The sequence below is a fragment of the Schistocerca gregaria genome, chromosome 6 (genome assembly GCF_023897955.1).
Source record: "Schistocerca gregaria isolate iqSchGreg1 chromosome 6, iqSchGreg1.2, whole genome shotgun sequence".
NCBI classification, from domain to species: domain Eukaryota; kingdom Metazoa; phylum Arthropoda; class Insecta; order Orthoptera; family Acrididae; genus Schistocerca; species Schistocerca gregaria.
In genome coordinates this window covers 188,671,784-188,691,414 of record NC_064925.1, presented here as the reverse complement: position 1 = coordinate 188,691,414, position 19,631 = coordinate 188,671,784, and the positions used below count along the sequence as shown (strand labels likewise).

Sequence of the window (19,631 nt, the reverse complement as noted above, 5' to 3'; positions counted from 1 at the left end):
CACCAACTTTACACAAGATAGCTGCATGTTCCAAATCTTTCTCACTCACATACTTTCACTTAGACTACTGCTTAAATACACTCTAGCGCTCTAAAATTAGCTTGCCTTACCTAATATTTATTTTTCTCTAAAGCCTACAAAGCTTCTGGTGCCTGTAAGCCACTATCACATACTGTCTGCACACAGACCCACAATATTTATCTTTATTCATCTTCATGGCTGCAGCTGATGCCATAATTGTTTGAGCAGCATAAACAAACATGTGAAGGAAGGTGTATCTTTCATGATTAAGTGTGCAAGCTACCCCTTTACAGGAAGTTTATTTAACATTATGTTTCAAGTAACTTTCCTAGTGGCCTTGCTATCCAGCTGCAGCCTCATAATACAGACTGCAGGTGACACCTCATCAGGTTCTTAACTGAAGCATATCTGCCTGTGTAATAAGCCACTGCCCTTCACCTAAAAACCAACTATTACTGCAAATCTGTGGTGCATCAGCATGTCATGTACAAATTTCACTGGTGTGACCCACAAAGTATTTTCCCACATGTCTGGCAATCTGCCATTACATACAGTTACTTAAATAAATTCCAAAAGTGTCAGCCAATGAATACCACAACACTGAAGTGTTTAGACAGCAGACCACTATGCTAATATTAACATATAGCATTTAGATGTGAGACTCTACTATTTTGACAGCACTTTGAATCCCATCAATGTGATACAAGTCGATGGTGTTCACAATTGCAGCTGATGCACCTCTCATCCTGTGTCTAGGAGAAAGATTGGACAAACTCTGCATGCAATATTCATCATGTTACATACACAGAAGCTCTACCACATAAGCAGATACAGAGCCAGTCAAGACACAAAACACTAGCAAGCTTCAAGATTTCAGGAATAGACAACTACATCACAAACCAGTTTGTGTCACATGACACCAGTAGCTACTCAGTTATTAACTGCTTTCAAATACTAAATCTATCACTCTTTGTTCTGCACTAGCAATTCTTCCTGCAATAACAACATTCACCAACCTGGATTACAGCTGATTGACATTTCACAGGAACATAACTACAGCTACTAACACAATGCTAACCTGGTTTCTCTTACCACATGTCCCCTCGATATTTTAGGCTCATTCACACACCTCAATCACAGTGTTTCACTGTTGTCAAGTAGACCTGCCCTGTGTACACCTGGATCAACACAAATATATCACCTGGTATTGTACTGAAAACGGAACTATGTCCATCATTCCTACTACTATCTCACACAAGTCGCATTAATCCATCCATGCCCTAGTAATGACCTACACTGCTGTGTTTCAAAGTGTGCAATACGAATGCTGTTTTTAATGGTTTGTGAGGCTACTGTGTCTCTTCTTGCAGTCACTATTGTCTTATGGCGCCATTGGATGAATAGAACCATGCTTGGTCTCTGTGGAGTTCCTCAGTAATTTACATGGTCACAGGCTGTGTCTTCTTGTGTTGTACTTGATGTGTGAGTTAAAAGTTGCATTGCATATGAGCACTCTGTAATTAAATCGATAGGTATCGTAAGAAAGTACCACTGCAAGAGTAATGCAATTTGTGTTAGCAGTGAAGACAGTTTGGCCAAAATATTCGCTTGTTTTGAGAGTCTTGAAGACCTGCTACCTGCTCCAGTCAGAGTCATTTATCCCACACATTAGAGAAGTGTGTTTCATACGTATGCCTATAAGACACTAAACTCGGGATGTGAGAACATGGCGACAATAGCTGCCAACACGTCTTGCTGCCGCCTAGCGGCAGCTGTGTGAAACTGCTGCTGCTCTGGGTGGATGGTGCGAGAGCAAACGACTCTACGATCTAAGTTTTACACCCAAAACTGCCAAATCTACAGTTGACAGAGCTGCCACTTACTAAGAACGACACCTCGCAGTAATTAGTTCACAAATTAGCACTCGGCAGGCCTTGTGTTCCTCGCCAGAGCTGTGTAAACCTACGTCCAAGCCGAACCATGTTTGACGCGACGCCATAACTATATATACAATTTCAGAGGGCTCCTCGAATGTACTCGCTTCGGCGGTACATATACTAAAATTGGAACGATACAGAGAAGATTAGCATGGCCCCTGCGCAAGGATGACACGCAAAATCGTGAAGCGTTCCGCATTTTTTTTCGCAATCTCACTCTCTCATGCCTCACATCAGCTGCTAATACCATCAGCCAACTACACAAGTTTCGCTTCATATCTGCACCCACTTGTCACAAACTATGCTCTCCATTTACGCAGTTCTCCTCCACTTTCTTTCATTCACAACAGAACATGACAAAACTGGCAATAAACCTATCCCTTACATCACCAATGCACATCTAAAATGTCACTCTAATAACAAGTCAGCAAGCACACCAAAACCACAAGTACATGTCACTAGCACCCCTTCAACACAAATCACAGCCAGGCTAAGCCTAGCACAGGCAAAAGCCTCTTCTCTTCCTCAGTATCACACTCAGCTGTCACAGCATCTCTTGCTACTGTCTCAATCATGTCATTTCATAACACACACCTACTGCCACACACAACATTTGGAAACCTTACACCAACTTTACACAAGATAGCTGCATGTTCCAAATCTTTCTCACTCACATACTTTCACTTAGACTACTGCTTAAATACACTCTAGCGCTCTAAAATTAGCTTGCATTACCTAATATTTATTTTTCTCTAACGCCTACAAAGCTTCTGGTGCCTGTAAGCCACTATCACATACTGTCTGCACACAGACCCACAATATTTATCTTTATTCATCTTCATGGCTGCAGCTGATGCCATAATTGTTTGAGCAGCATAAACAAACATGTGAAGGAAGGTGTATCTTTCATGATTAAGTGTGCAAGCTACCCCTTTACAGGAAGTTTATTTAACATTATGTTTCAAGTAACTTTCCTAGTGGCCTTGCTATCCAGCTGCAGCCTCATAATACAGACTGCAGGTGACACCTCATCAGGTTCTTAACTGAAGCATATCTGCCTGTGTAATAAGCCACTGCCCTTCACCTAAAAACCAACTATTACTGCAAATCTGTGGTGCATCAGCATGTCATGTACAAATTTCACTGGTGTGACCCACAAAGTATTTTCCCACATGTCTGGCAATCTGCCATTACATACAGTTACTTAAATAAATTCCAAAAGTGTCAGCCAATGAATACCACAACACTGAAGTGTTTAGACAGCAGACCACTATGCTAATATTAACATATAGCATTTAGATGTGAGACTCTACTATTTTGACAGCACTTTGAATCCCATCAATGTGATACAAGTCGATGGTGTTCACAATTGCAGCTGATGCACCTCTCATCCTGTGTCTAGGAGAAAGATTGGACAAACTCTGCATGCAATATTCATCATGTTACATACACAGAAGCTCTACCACATAAGCAGATACAGAGCCAGTCAAGACACAAAACACTAGCAAGCTTCAAGATTTCAGGAATAGACAACTACATCACAAACCAGTTTGTGTCACATGACACCAGTAGCTACTCAGTTATTAACTGCTTTCAAATACTAAATCTATCACTCTTTGTTCTGCACTAGCAATTCTTCCTGCAATAACAACATTCACCAACCTGGATTACAGCTGATTGACATTTCACAGGAACATAACTACAGCTACTAACACAATGCTAACCTGGTTTCTCTTACCACATGTCCCCTCGATATTTTAGGCTCATTCACACACCTCAATCACAGTGTTTCACTGTTGTCAAGTAGACCTGCCCTGTGTACACCTGGATCAACACAAATATATCACCTGGTATTGTACTGAAAACGGAACTATGTCCATCATTCCTACTACTATCTCACACAAGTCGCATTAACCCATCCATGCCCTAGTAATGACCTACACTGCTGTGTTTCAAAGTGTGCAATACGAATGCTGTTTTTAATGGTTTGTGAGGCTACTGTGTCTCTTCTTGCAGTCACTATTGTCTTATGGCGCCATTGGATGAATAGAACCATGCTTGGTCTCTGTGGAGTTCCTCAGTAATTTACATGGTCACAGGCTGTGTCTTCTTGTGTTGTACTTGATGTGTGAGTTAAAAGTTGCATTGCATATGAGCACTCTGTAATTAAATAGATAGGTATCGTAAGAAAGTACCACTGCAAGAGTAATGCAATTTGTGTTAGCAGTGAAGACAGTTTGGCCAAAATATTCGCTTGTTTTGAGAGTCTTGAAGACCTGCTACCTGCTCCAGTCAGAGTCATTTATCCCACACATTAGAGAAGTGTGTTTCATACGTATGCCTATAAGACACTAAACTCGGGATGTGAGAACATGGCGACAATAGCTGCCAACACGTCTTGCTGCCGCCTAGCGGCAGCTGTGTGAAACTGCTGCTGCTCTGGGTGGATGGTGCGAGAGCAAACGACTCTACGATCTAAGTTTTACACCCAAAACTGCCAAATCTACAGTTGACAGAGCTGCCACTTACTAAGAACGACACCTCGCAGTAATTAGTTCACAAATTAGCACTCGGCAGGCCTTGTGTTCCTCGCCAGAGCTGTGTAAACCTACGTCCAAGCCGAACAATGTTTGACGCGACGCCATAACTATATATACAATTTCAGAGGGCTCCTCGAATGTACTCGCTTCGGCGGTACATATACTAAAATTGGAACGATACAGAGAAGGTTAGCATGGCCCCTGCGCAAGGATGACACGCAAAATCGTGAAGCGTTCCACATTTTTTTTCGCAATCTCACTCTCTCATGCCTCACATCAGCTGCTAATACCATCAGCCAACTACACAAGTTTCGCTTCATATCTGCACCCACTTGTCACAAACTATGCTCTCCATTTACGCAGTTCTCCTCCACTTTCTTTCATTCACAACAGAACATGACAAAACTGGCAATAAACCTATCCCTTACATCACCAATGCACATCTAAAATGTCACTCTAATAACAAGTCAGCAAGCACACCAAAACCACAAGTACATGTCACTAGCACCCCTTCAACACAAATCACAGCCAGGCTAAGCCTAGCACAGGCAAAAGCCTCTTCTCTTCCTCAGTATCACACTCAGCTGTCACAGCATCTCTTGCTACTGTCTCAATCATGTCATTTCATAACACACACCTACTGCCACACACAACATTTGGAAACCTTACACCAACTTTACACAAGATAGCTGCATGTTCCAAATCTTTCTCACTCACATACTTTCACTTAGACTACTGCTTAAATACACTCTAGCGCTCTAAAATTAGCTTGCATTACCTAATATTTATTTTTCTCTAACGCCTACAAAGCTTCTGGTGCCTGTAAGCCACTATCACATACTGTCTGCACACAGACCCACAATATTTATCTTTATTCATCTTCATGGCTGCAGCTGATGCCATAATTGTTTGAGCAGCATAAACAAACATGTGAAGGAAGGTGTATCTTTCATGATTAAGTGTGCAAGCTACCCCTTTACAGGAAGTTTATTTAACATTATGTTTCAAGTAACTTTCCTAGTGGCCTTGCTATCCAGCTGCAGCCTCATAATACAGACTGCAGGTGACACCTCATCAGGTTCTTAACTGAAGCATATCTGCCTGTGTAATAAGCCACTGCCCTTCACCTAAAAACCAACTATTACTGCAAATCTGTGGTGCATCAGCATGTCATGTACAAATTTCACTGGTGTGACCCACAAAGTATTTTCCCACATGTCTGGCAATCTGCCATTACATACAGTTACTTAAATAAATTCCAAAAGTGTCAGCCAATGAATACCACAACACTGAAGTGTTTAGACAGCAGACCACTATGCTAATATTAACATATAGCATTTAGATGTGAGACTCTACTATTTTGACAGCACTTTGAATCCCATCAATGTGATACAAGTCGATGGTGTTCACAATTGCAGCTGATGCACCTCTCATCCTGTGTCTAGGAGAAAGATTGGACAAACTCTGCATGCAATATTCATCATGTTACATACACAGAAGCTCTACCACATAAGCAGATACAGAGCCAGTCAAGACACAAAACACTAGCAAGCTTCAAGATTTCAGGAATAGACAACTACATCACAAACCAGTTTGTGTCACATGACACCAGTAGCTACTCAGTTATTAACTGCTTTCAAATACTAAATCTATCACTCTTTGTTCTGCACTAGCAATTCTTCCTGCAATAACAACATTCACCAACCTGGATTACAGCTGATTGACATTTCACAGGAACATAACTACAGCTACTAACACAATGCTAACCTGGTTTCTCTTACCACATGTCCCCTCGATATTTTAGGCTCATTCACACACCTCAATCACAGTGTTTCACTGTTGTCAAGTAGACCTGCCCTGTGTACACCTGGATCAACACAAATATATCACCTGGTATTGTACTGAAAACGGAACTATGTCCATCATTCCTACTACTATCTCACACAAGTCGCATTAACCCATCCATGCCCTAGTAATGACCTACACTGCTGTGTTTCAAAGTGTGCAATACGAATGCTGTTTTTAATGGTTTGTGAGGCTACTGTGTCTCTTCTTGCAGTCACTATTGTCTTATGGCGCCATTGGATGAATAGAACCATGCTTGGTCTCTGTGGAGTTCCTCAGTAATTTACATGGTCACAGGCTGTGTCTTCTTGTGTTGTACTTGATGTGTGAGTTAAAAGTTGCATTGCATATGAGCACTCTGTAATTAAATCGATAGGTATCGTAAGAAAGTACCACTGCAAGAGTAATGCAATTTGTGTTAGCAGTGAAGACAGTTTGGCCAAAATATTAGCTTGTTTTGAGAGTCTTGAAGACCTGCTACCTGCTCCAGTCAGAGTCATTTATCCCACACATTAGAGAAGTGTGTTTCATATGTATGCCTATAAGACACTAAACTCGGGATGTGAGAACATGGCGACAATAGCTGCCAACACGTCTTGCTGCCGCCTAGCGGCAGCTGTGTGAAACTGCTGCTGCTCTGGGTGGATGGTGCGAGAGCAAACGACTCTACGATCTAAGTTTTACACCCAAAACTGCCAAATCTACAGTTGACAGAGCTGCCACTTACTAAGAACGACACCTCGCAGTAATTAGTTCACAAATTAGCACTCGGCAGGCCTTGTGTTCCTCGCCAGAGCTGTGTAAACCTACGTCCAAGCCGAACCATGTTTGACGCGACGCCATAACTATATATACAATTTCAGAGGGCTCCTCGAATGTACTCGCTTCGGCGGTACATATACTAAAATTGGAACGATACAGAGAAGATCAGCATGGCCCCTGCGCAAGGATGACACGCAAAATCGTGAAGCGTTCCGCATTTTTTTTCGCAATCTCACTCTCTCATGCCTCACATCAGCTGCTAATACCATCAGCCAACTACACAAGTTTCGCTTCATATCTGCACCCACTTGTCACAAACTATGCTCTCCATTTACGCAGTTCTCCTCCACTTTCTTTCATTCACAACAGAACATGACAAAACTGGCAATAAACCTATCCCTTACATCACCAATGCACATCTAAAATGTCACTCTAATAACAAGTCAGCAAGCACACCAAAACCACAAGTACATGTCACTAGCACCCCTTCAACGCAAATCACAGCCAGGCTAAGCCTAGCACAGGCAAAAGCCTCTTCTCTTCCTCAGTATCACACTCAGCTGTCACAGCATCTCTTGCTACTGTCTCAATCATGTCATTTCATAACACACACCTACTGCCACACACAACATTTGGAAACCTTACACCAACTTTACACAAGATAGCTGCATGTTCCAAATCTTTCTCACTCACATACTTTCACTTAGACTACTGCTTAAATACACTCTAGCGCTCTAAAATTAGCTTGCATTACCTAATATTTATTTTTCTCTAACGCCTACAAAGCTTCTGGTGCCTGTAAGCCACTATCACATACTGTCTGCACACAGACCCACAATATTTATCTTTATTCATCTTCATGGCTGCAGCTGATGCCATAATTGTTTGAGCAGCATAAACAAACATGTGAAGGAAGGTGTATCTTTCATGATTAAGTGTGCAAGCTACCCCTTTACAGGAAGTTTATTTAACATTATGTTTCAAGTAACTTTCCTAGTGGCCTTGCTATCCAGCTGCAGCCTCATAATACAGACTGCAGGTGACACCTCATCAGGTTCTTAACTGAAGCATATCTGCCTGTGTAATAAGCCACTGCCCTTCACCTAAAAACCAACTATTACTGCAAATCTGTGGTGCATCAGCATGTCATGTACAAATTTCACTGGTGTGACCCACAAAGTATTTTCCCACATGTCTGGCAATCTGCCATTACATACAGTTACTTAAATAAATTCCAAAAGTGTCAGCCAATGAATACCACAACACTGAAGTGTTTAGACAGCAGACCACTATGCTAATATTAACATATAGCATTTAGATGTGAGACTCTACTATTTTGACAGCACTTTGAATCCCATCAATGTGATACAAGTCGATGGTGTTCACAATTGCAGCTGATGCACCTCTCATCCTGTGTCTAGGAGAAAGATTGGACAAACTCTGCATGCAATATTCATCATGTTACATACACAGAAGCTCTACCACATAAGCAGATACAGAGCCAGTCAAGACACAAAACACTAGCAAGCTTCAAGATTTCAGGAATAGACAACTACATCACAAACCAGTTTGTGTCACATGACACCAGTAGCTACTCAGTTATTAACTGCTTTCAAATACTAAATCTATCACTCTTTGTTCTGCACTAGCAATTCTTCCTGCAATAACAACATTCACCAACCTGGATTACAGCTGATTGACATTTCACAGGAACATAACTACAGCTACTAACACAATGCTAACCTGGTTTCTCTTACCACATGTCCCCTCGATATTTTAGGCTCATTCACACACCTCAATCACAGTGTTTCACTGTTGTCAAGTAGACCTGCCCTGTGTACACCTGGATCAACACAAATATATCACCTGGTATTGTACTGAAAACGGAACTATGTCCATCATTCCTACTACTATCTCACACAAGTCGCATTAACCCATCCATGCCCTAGTAATGACCTACACTGCTGTGTTTCAAAGTGTGCAATACGAATGCTGTTTTTAATGGTTTGTGAGGCTACTGTGTCTCTTCTTGCAGTCACTATTGTCTTATGGCGCCATTGGATGAATAGAACCATGCTTGGTCTCTGTGGAGTTCCTCAGTAATTTACATGGTCACAGGCTGTGTCTTCTTGTGTTGTACTTGATGTGTGAGTTAAAAGTTGCATTGCATATGAGCACTCTGTAATTAAATCGATAGGTATCGTAAGAAAGTACCACTGCAAGAGTAATGCAATTTGTGTTAGCAGTGAAGACAGTTTGGCCAAAATATTCGCTTGTTTTGAGAGTCTTGAAGACCTGCTACCTGCTCCAGTCAGAGTCATTTATCCCACACATTAGAGAAGTGTGTTTCATACGTATGCCTATAAGACACTAAACTCGGGATGTGAGAACATGGCGACAATAGCTGCCAACACGTCTTGCTGCCGCCTAGCGGCAGCTGTGTGAAACTGCTGCTGCTCTGGGTGGATGGTGCGAGAGCAAACGACTCTACGATCTAAGTTTTACACCCAAAACTGCCAAATCTACAGTTGACAGAGCTGCCACTTACTAAGAACGACACCTCGCAGTAATTAGTTCACAAATTAGCACTCGGCAGGCCTTGTGTTCCTCGCCAGAGCTGTGTAAACCTACGTCCAAGCCGAACCATGTTTGACGCGACGCCATAACTATATATACAATTTCAGAGGGCTCCTCGAATGTACTCGCTTCGGCGGTACATATACTAAAATTGGAACGATACAGAGAAGATTAGCATGGCCCCTGCGCAAGGATGACACGCAAAATCATGAAGCGTTCCGCATTTTTTTTCGCAATCTCACTCTCTCATGCCTCACATCAGCTGCTAATACCATCAGCCAACTACACAAGTTTCGCTTCATATCTGCACCCACTTGTCACAAACTATGCTCTCCATTTACGCAGTTCTCCTCCACTTTCTTTCATTCACAACAGAACATGACAAAACTGGCAATAAACCTATCCCTTACATCACGAATGCACATCTAAAATGTCACTCTAATAACAAGTCAGCAAGCACACCAAAACCACAAGTACATGTCACTAGCACCCCTTCAACACAAATCACAGCCAGGCTAAGCCTAGCACAGGCAAAAGCCTCTTCTCTTCCTCAGTATCACACTCAGCTGTCACAGCATCTCTTGCTACTGTCTCAATCATGTCATTTCATAACACACACCTACTGCCACACACAACATTTGGAAACCTTACACCAACTTTACACAAGATAGCTGCATGTTCCAAATCTTTCTCACTCACATACTTTCACTTAGACTACTGCTTAAATACACTCTAGCGCTCTAAAATTAGCTTGCATTACCTAATATTTATTTTTCTCTAACGCCTACAAAGCTTCTGGTGCCTGTAAGCCACTATCACATACTGTCTGCACACAGACCCACAATATTTATCTTTATTCATCTTCATGGCTGCAGCTGATGCCATAATTGTTTGAGCAGCATAAACAAACATGTGAAGGAAGGTGTATCTTTCATGATTAAGTGTGCAAGCTACCCCTTTACAGGAAGTTTATTTAACATTATGTTTCAAGTAACTTTCCTAGTGGCCTTGCTATCCAGCTGCAGCCTCATAATACAGACTGCAGGTGACACCTCATCAGGTTCTTAACTGAAGCATATCTGCCTGTGTAATAAGCCACTGCCCTTCACCTAAAAACCAACTATTACTGCAAATCTGTGGTGCATCAGCATGTCATGTACAAATTTCACTGGTGTGACCCACAAAGTATTTTCCCACATGTCTGGCAATCTGCCATTACATACAGTTACTTAAATAAATTCCAAAAGTGTCAGCCAATGAATACCACAACACTGAAGTGTTTAGACAGCAGACCACTATGCTAATATTAACATATAGCATTTAGATGTGAGACTCTACTATTTTGACAGCACTTTGAATCCCATCAATGTGATACAAGTCGATGGTGTTCACAATTGCAGCTGATGCACCTCTCATCCTGTGTCTAGGAGAAAGATTGGACAAACTCTGCATACAATATTCATCATGTTACATACACAGAAGCTCTACCACATGAGCAGATACAGAGCCAGTCAAGACACAAAACACTAGCAAGCTTCAAGATTTCAGGAATAGACAACTACATCACAAACCAGTTTGTGTCACATGACACCAGTAGCTACTCAGTTATTAACTGCTTTCAAATACTAAATCTATCACTCTTTGTTCTGCACTAGCAATTCTTCCTGCAATAACAACATTCACCAACCTGGATTACAGCTGATTGACATTTCACAGGAACATAACTACAGCTACTAACACAATGCTAACCTGGTTTCTCTTACCACATGTCCCCTCGATATTTTAGGCTCATTCACACACCTCAATCACAGTGTTTCACTGTTGTCAAGTAGACCTGCCCTGTGTACACCTGGATCAACACAAATATATCACCTGGTATTGTACTGAAAACGGAACTATGTCCATCATTCCTACTACTATCTCACACAAGTCGCATTAACCCATCCATGCCCTAGTAATGACCTACACTGCTGTGTTTCAAAGTGTGCAATACGAATGCTGTTTTTAATGGTTTGTGAGGCTACTGTGTCTCTTCTTGCAGTCACTATTGTCTTATGGCGCCATTGGATGAATAGAACCATGCTTGGTCTCTGTGGAGTTCCTCAGTAATTTACATGGTCACAGGCTGTGTCTTCTTGTGTTGTACTTGATGTGTGAGTTAAAAGTTGCATTGCATATGAGCACTCTGTAATTAAATCGATAGGTATCGTAAGAAAGTACCACTGCAAGAGTAATGCAATTTGTGTTAGCAGTGAAGACAGTTTGGCCAAAATATTCGCTTGTTTTGAGAGTCTTGAAGACCTGCTACCTGCTCCAGTCAGAGTCATTTATCCCACACATTAGAGAAGTGTGTTTCATACGTATGCCTATAAGACACTAAACTCGGGATGTGAGAACATGGCGACAATAGCTGCCAACACGTCTTGCTGCCGCCTAGCGGCAGCTGTGTGAAACTGCTGCTGCTCTGGGTGGATGGTGCGAGAGCAAACGACTCTACGATCTAAGTTTTACACCCAAAACTGCCAAATCTACAGTTGACAGAGCTGCCACTTACTAAGAACGACACCTCGCAGTAAATAGTTCACAAATTAGCACTCGGCAGGCCTTGTGTTCCTAGCCAGAGCTGTGTAAACCTACGTCCAAGCCGAACCATGTTTGACGCGACGCCATAACTATATATACAATTTCAGTGGGCTCCTCGAATGTACTCGCTTCGGCGGTACATATACTAAAATTGGAACGATACAGAGAAGATTAGCATGGCCCCTGCGCAAGGATGACACGCAAAATCGTGAAGCGTTCCGCATTTTTTTTCGCAATCTCACTCTCTCATGCCTCACATCAGCTGCTAATACCATCAGCCAACTACACAAGTTTCGCTTCATATCTGCACCCACTTGTCACAAACTATGCTCTCCATTTACGCAGTTCTCCTCCACTTTCTTTCATTCACAACAGAACATGACAAAACTGGCAATAAACCTATCCCTTACATCACGAATGCACATCTAAAATGTCACTCTAATAACAAGTCAGCAAGCACACCAAAACCACAAGTACATGTCACTAGCACCCCTTCAACACAAATCACAGCCAGGCTAAGCCTAGCACAGGCAAAAGCCTCTTCTCTTCCTCAGTATCACACTCAGCTGTCACAGCATCTCTTGCTACTGTCTCAATCATGTCATTTCATAACACACACCTACTGCCACACACAACATTTGGAAACCTTACACCAACTTTACACAAGATAGCTGCATGTTCCAAATCTTTCTCACTCACATACTTTCACTTAGACTACTGCTTAAATACACTCTAGCGCTCTAAAATTAGCTTGCATTACCTAATATTTATTTTTCTCTAACGCCTACAAAGCTTCTGGTGCCTGTAAGCCACTATCACATACTGTCTGCACACAGACCCACAATATTTATCTTTATTCATCTTCATGGCTGCAGCTGATGCCATAATTGTTTGAGCAGCATAAACAAACATGTGAAGGAAGGTGTATCTTTCATGATTAAGTGTGCAAGCTACCCCTTTACAGGAAGTTTATTTAACATTATGTTTCAAGTAACTTTCCTAGTGGCCTTGCTATCCAGCTGCAGCCTCATAATACAGACTGCAGGTGACACCTCATCAGGTTCTTAACTGAAGCATATCTGCCTGTGTAATAAGCCACTGCCCTTCACCTAAAAACCAACTATTACTGCAAATCTGTGGTGCATCAGCATGTCATGTACAAATTTCACTGGTGTGACCCACAAAGTATTTTCCCACATGTCTGGCAATCTGCCATTACATACAGTTACTTAAATAAATTCCAAAAGTGTCAGCCAATGAATACCACAACACTGAAGTGTTTAGACAGCAGACCACTATGCTAATATTAACATATAGCATTTAGATGTGAGACTCTACTATTTTGACAGCACTTTGAATCCCATCAATGTGATACAAGTCGATGGTGTTCACAATTGCAGCTGATGCACCTCTCATCCTGTGTCTAGGAGAAAGATTGGACAAACTCTGCATGCAATATTCATCATGTTACATACACAGAAGCTCTACCACATAAGCAGATACAGAGCCAGTCAAGACACAAAACACTAGCAAGCTTCAAGATTTCAGGAATAGACAACTACATCACAAACCAGTTTGTGTCACATGACACCAGTAGCTACTCAGTTATTAACTGCTTTCAAATACTAAATCTATCACTCTTTGTTCTGCACTAGCAATTCTTCCTGCAATAACAACATTCACCAACCTGGATTACAGCTGATTGACATTTCACAGGAACATAACTACAGCTACTAACACAATGCTAACCTGGTTTCTCTTACCACATGTCCCCTCGATATTTTAGGCTCATTCACACACCTCAATCACAGTGTTTCACTGTTGTCAAGTAGACCTGCCCTGTGTACACCTGGATCAACACAAATATATCACCTGGTATTGTACTGAAAACGGAACTATGTCCATCATTCCTACTACTATCTCACACAAGTCGCATTAACCCATCCATGCCCTAGTAATGACCTACACTGCTGTGTTTCAAAGTGTGCAATACGAATGCTGTTTTTAATGGTTTGTGAGGCTACTGTGTCTCTTCTTGCAGTCACTATTGTCTTATGGCGCCATTGGATGAATAGAACCATGCTTGGTCTCTGTGGAGTTCCTCAGTAATTTACATGGTCACAGGCTGTGTCTTCTTGTGTTGTACTTGATGTGTGAGTTAAAAGTTGCATTGCATATGAGCACTCTGTAATTAAATCGATAGGTATCGTAAGAAAGTACCACTGCAAGAGTAATGCAATTTGTGTTAGCAGTGAAGACAGTTTGGCCAAAATATTCGCTTGTTTTGAGAGTCTTGAAGACCTGCTACCTGCTCCAGTCAGAGTCATTTATCCCACACATTAGAGAAGTGTGTTTCATACGTATGCCTATAAGACACTAAACTCGGGATGTGAGAACATGGCGACAATAGCTGCCAACACGTCTTGCTGCCGCCTAGCGGCAGCTGTGTGAAACTGCTGCTGCTCTGGGTGGATGGTGCGAGAGCAAACGACTCTACGATCTAAGTTTTACACCCAAAACTGCCAAATCTACAGTTGACAGAGCTGCCACTTACTAAGAACGACACCTCGCAGTAATTAGTTCACAAATTAGCACTCGGCAGGCCTTGTGTTCCTCGCCAGAGCTGTGTAAACCTACGTCCAAGCCGAACCATGTTTGACGCGACGCCATAACTATATATACAATTTCAGAGGGCTCCTCGAATGTACTCGCTTCGGCGGTACATATACTAAAATTGGAACGATACAGAGAAGATTAGCATGGCCCCTGCGCAAGGATGACACGCAAAATCGTGAAGCGTTCCACATTTTTTTTCGCAATCTCACTCTCTCATGCCTCACATCAGCTGCTAATACCATCAGCCAACTACACAAGTTTCGCTTCATATCTGCACCCACTTGTCACAAACTATGCTCTCCATTTACGCAGTTCTCCTCCACTTTCTTTCATTCACAACAGAACATGACAAAACTGGCAATAAACCTATCCCTTACATCACCAATGCACATCTAAAATGTCACTCTAATAACAAGTCAGCAAGCACACCAAAACCACAAGTACATGTCACTAGCACCCCTTCAACACAAATCACAGCCAGGCTAAGCCTAGCACAGGCAAAAGCCTCTTCTCTTCCTCAGTATCACACTCAGCTGTCACAGCATCTCTTGCTACTGTCTCAATCATGTCATTTCATAACACACACCTACTGCCACACACAACATTTGGAAACCTTACACCAACTTTACACAAGATAGCTGCATGTTCCAAATCTTTCTCACTCACATACTTTCACTTAGACTACTGCTTAAATACACTCTAGCGCTCTAAAATTAGCTTGCCTTACCTAATATTTATTTTTCTCTAAAGCCTACAAAGCTTCTGGTGCCTGTAAGCCACTATCACATACTGTCTGCACGCAGACCCACAATATTTATCTTTATTCATCTTCATGGCTGCAGCTGATGCCATAATTGTTTGAGCAGCATAAACAAACATGTGAAGGAAGGTGTATCTTTCATGATTAAGTGTGCAAGCTACCCCTTTACAGGAAGTTTATTTAACATTATGTTTCAAGTAACTTTCCTAGTGGCCTTGCTATCCAGCTGCAGCCTCATAATACAGACTGCAGGTGACACCTCATCAGGTTCTTAACTGAAGCATATCTGCCTGTGTAATAAGCCACTGCCCTTCACCTAAAAACCAACTATTACTGCAAATCTGTGGTGCATCAGCATGTCATGTACAAATTTCACTGGTGTGACCCACAAAGTATTTTCCCACATGTCTGGCAATCTGCCATTACATACAGTTACTTAAATAAATTCCAAAAGTGTCAGCCAATGAATACCACAACACTGAAGTGTTTAGACAGCAGACCACTATGCTAATATTAACATATAGCATTTAGATGTGAGACTCTACTATTTTGACAGCACTTTGAATCCCATCAATGTGATACAAGTCGATGGTGTTCACAATTGCAGCTGATGCACCTCTCATCCTGTGTCTAGGAGAAAGATTGGACAAACTCTGCATGCAATATTCATCATGTTACATACACAGAAGCTCTACCACATAAGCAGATACAGAGCCAGTCAAGACACAAAACACTAGCAAGCTTCAAGATTTCAGGAATAGACAACTACATCACAAACCAGTTTGTGTCACATGACACCAGTAGCTACTCAGTTATTAACTGCTTTCAAATACTAAATCTATCACTCTTTGTTCTGCACTAGCAATTCTTCCTGCAATAACAACATTCACCAACCTGGATTACAGCTGATTGACATTTCACAGGAACATAACTACAGCTACTAACACAATGCTAACCTGGTTTCTCTTACCACATGTCCCCTCGATATTTTAGGCTCATTCACACACCTCAATCACAGTGTTTCACTGTTGTCAAGTAGACCTGCCCTGTGTACACCTGGATCAACACAAATATATCACCTGGTATTGTACTGAAAACGGAACTATGTCCATCATTCCTACTACTATCTCACACAAGTCGCATTAACCCATCCATGCCCTAGTAATGACCTACACTGCTGTGTTTCAAAGTGTGCAATACGAATGCTGTTTTTAATGGTTTGTGAGGCTACTGTGTCTCTTCTTGCAGTCACTATTGTCTTATGGCGCCATTGGATGAATAGAACCATGCTTGGTCTCTGTGGAGTTCCTCAGTAATTTACATGGTCACAGGCTGTGTCTTCTTGTGTTGTACTTGATGTGTGAGTTAAAAGTTGCATTGCATATGAGCACTCTGTAATTAAATCGATAGGTATCGTAAGAAAGTACCACTGCAAGAGTAATGCAATTTGTGTTAGCAGTGAAGACAGTTTGGCCAAAATATTCGCTTGTTTTGAGAGTCTTGAAGACCTGCTACCTGCTCCAGTCAGAGTCATTTATCCCACACATTAGAGAAGTGTGTTTCATACGTATGCCTATAAGACACTAAACTCGGGATGTGAGAACATGGCGACAATAGCTGCCAACACGTCTTGCTGCCGCCTAGCGGCAGCTGTGTGAAACTGCTGCTGCTCTGGGTGGATGGTGCGAGAGCAAACGACTCTACGATCTAAGTTTTACACCCAAAACTGCCAAATCTACAGTTGACAGAGCTGCCACTTACTAAGAACGACACCTCGCAGTAATTAGTTCACAAATTAGCACTCGGCAGGCCTTGTGTTCCTCGCCAGAGCTGTGTAAACCTACGTCCAAGCCGAACCATGTTTGACGCGACGCCATAACTATATATACAATTTCAGAGGGCTCCTCGAATGTACTCGCTTCGGCGGTACATATACTAAAATTGGAACGATACAGAGAAGATTAGCATGGCCCCTGCGCAAGGATGACACGCAAAATCGTGAAGCGTTCCACATTTTTTTTCGCAATCTCACTCTCTCATGCCTCACATCAGCTGCTAATACCATCAGCCAACTACACAAGTTTCGCTTCATATCTGCACCCACTTGTCACAAACTATGCTCTCCATTTACGCAGTTCTCCTCCACTTTCTTTCATTCACAACAGAACATGACAAAACTGGCAATAAACCTATCCCTTACATCACCAATGCACATCTAAAATGTCACTCTAATAACAAGTCAGCAAGCACACCAAAACCACAAGTACATGTCACTAGCACCCCTTCAACACAAATCACAGCCAGGCTAAGCCTAGCACAGGCAAAAGCCTCTTCTCTTCCTCAGTATCACACTCAGCTGTCACAGCATCTCTTGCTACTGTCTCAATCATGTCATTTCATAACACACACCTACTGCCACACACAACATTTGGAAACCTTACACCAACTTTACACAAGATAGCTGCATGTTCCAAATCTTTCTCACTCACATACTTTCACTTAGACTACTGCTTAAATACACTCTAGCGCTCTAAAATTAGCTTGCATTACCTAATATTTATTTTTCTCTAACGCCTACAAAGCTTCTGGTGCCTGTAAGCCACTATCACATACTGTCTGCACACAGACCCACAATATTTATCTTTATTCATCTTCATGGCTGCAGCTGATGCCATAATTGTTTGAGCAGCATAAACAAACATGTGAAGGAAGGTGTATCTTTCATGATTAAGTGTGCAAGCTACCCCTTTACAGGAAGTTTATTTAACATTATGTTTCAAGTAACTTTCCTAGTGGCCTTGCTATCCAGCTGCAGCCTCATAATACAGACTGCAGGTGACACCTCATCAGGTTCTTAACTGAAGCATATCTGCCTGTGTAATAAGCCACTGCCCTTCACCTAAAAACCAACTATTACTGCAAATCTGTGGTGCATCAGCATGTCATGTACAAATTTCACTGGTGTGACCCACAAAGTATTTTCCCACATGTCTGGCAATCTGCCATTACATACAGTTACTTAAATAAATTCCAAAAGTGTCAGCCAATGAATACCACAACACTGAAGTGTTTAGACAGCAGACCACTATGCTAATATTAACATATAGCATTTAGATGTGAGACTCTACTATTTTGACAGCACTTTGAATCCCATCAATGTGATACAAGTCGATGGTGTTCACAATTGCAGCTGATGCACCTCTCATCCTGTGTCTAGGAGAAAGATTGGACAAACTCTGCATGCAATATTCATCATGTTACATACACAGAAGCTCTACCACATAAGCAGATACAGAGCCAGTCAAGACACAAAACACTAGCAAGCTTCAAGATTTCAGGAATAGACAACTACATCACAAACCAGTTTGTGTCACATGACACCAGTAGCTACTCAGTTATTAACTGCTTTCAAATACTAAATCTATCACTCTTTGTTCTGCACTAGCAATTCTTCCTGCAATAACAACATTCACCAACCTGGATTACAGCTGATTGACATTTCACAGGAACATAACTACAGCTACTAACACAATGCTAACCTGGTTTCTCTTACCACATGTCCCCTCGATATTTTAGGCTCATTCACACACCTCAATCACAGTGTTTCACTGTTGTCAAGTAGACCTGCCCTGTGTACACCTGGATCAACACAAATATATCACCTGGTATTGTACTGAAAACGGAACTATGTCCATCATTCCTACTACTATCTCACACAAGTCGCATTAACCCATCCATGCCCTAGTAATGACCTACACTGCTGTGTTTCAAAGTGTGCAATACGAATGCTGTTTTTAATGGTTTGTGAGGCTACTGTGTCTCTTCTTGCAGTCACTATTGTCTTATGGCGCCATTGGATGAATAGAACCATGCTTGGTCTCTGTGGAGTTCCTCAGTAATTTACATGGTCACAGGCTGTGTCTTCTTGTGTTGTACTTGATGTGTGAGTTAAAAGTTGCATTGCATATGAGCACTCTGTAATTAAATCGA

General features: G+C 41.8%; 7 non-coding genes across 7 annotated transcripts; all 7 read left to right on the top strand.

The window, feature by feature from the left end:
• The first annotated feature begins 2,054 nt into the window (after positions 1-2,054).
• On the top strand, positions 2,055-2,161 carry LOC126279654 (U6 spliceosomal RNA). The gene has a single exon (XR_007551121.1). It is a non-coding gene; the product is annotated as a U6 spliceosomal RNA (small nuclear RNA).
• A 2,476-nt stretch (positions 2,162-4,637) lies between these two features.
• LOC126279701 (U6 spliceosomal RNA) lies at positions 4,638-4,744 on the top strand. Its single transcript, XR_007551165.1, has one exon. It is a non-coding gene; the product is annotated as a U6 spliceosomal RNA (small nuclear RNA).
• Positions 4,745-7,220: 2,476 nt separating this feature from the next.
• LOC126279689 (U6 spliceosomal RNA) lies at positions 7,221-7,327 on the top strand. The gene has a single exon (XR_007551154.1). It is a non-coding gene; the product is annotated as a U6 spliceosomal RNA (small nuclear RNA).
• Positions 7,328-9,803: 2,476 nt separating this feature from the next.
• Positions 9,804-9,910, top strand: LOC126279662 (U6 spliceosomal RNA). The gene has a single exon (XR_007551129.1). It is a non-coding gene; the product is annotated as a U6 spliceosomal RNA (small nuclear RNA).
• Positions 9,911-12,386: 2,476 nt separating this feature from the next.
• LOC126279653 (U6 spliceosomal RNA) lies at positions 12,387-12,493 on the top strand. Its single transcript, XR_007551120.1, has one exon. It is a non-coding gene; the product is annotated as a U6 spliceosomal RNA (small nuclear RNA).
• A 2,476-nt stretch (positions 12,494-14,969) lies between these two features.
• LOC126279582 (U6 spliceosomal RNA) lies at positions 14,970-15,076 on the top strand. Its single transcript, XR_007551053.1, has one exon. It is a non-coding gene; the product is annotated as a U6 spliceosomal RNA (small nuclear RNA).
• A 2,476-nt stretch (positions 15,077-17,552) lies between these two features.
• Positions 17,553-17,659, top strand: LOC126279581 (U6 spliceosomal RNA). Its single transcript, XR_007551052.1, has one exon. It is a non-coding gene; the product is annotated as a U6 spliceosomal RNA (small nuclear RNA).
• Positions 17,660-19,631: the final 1,972 nt, after the last annotated feature.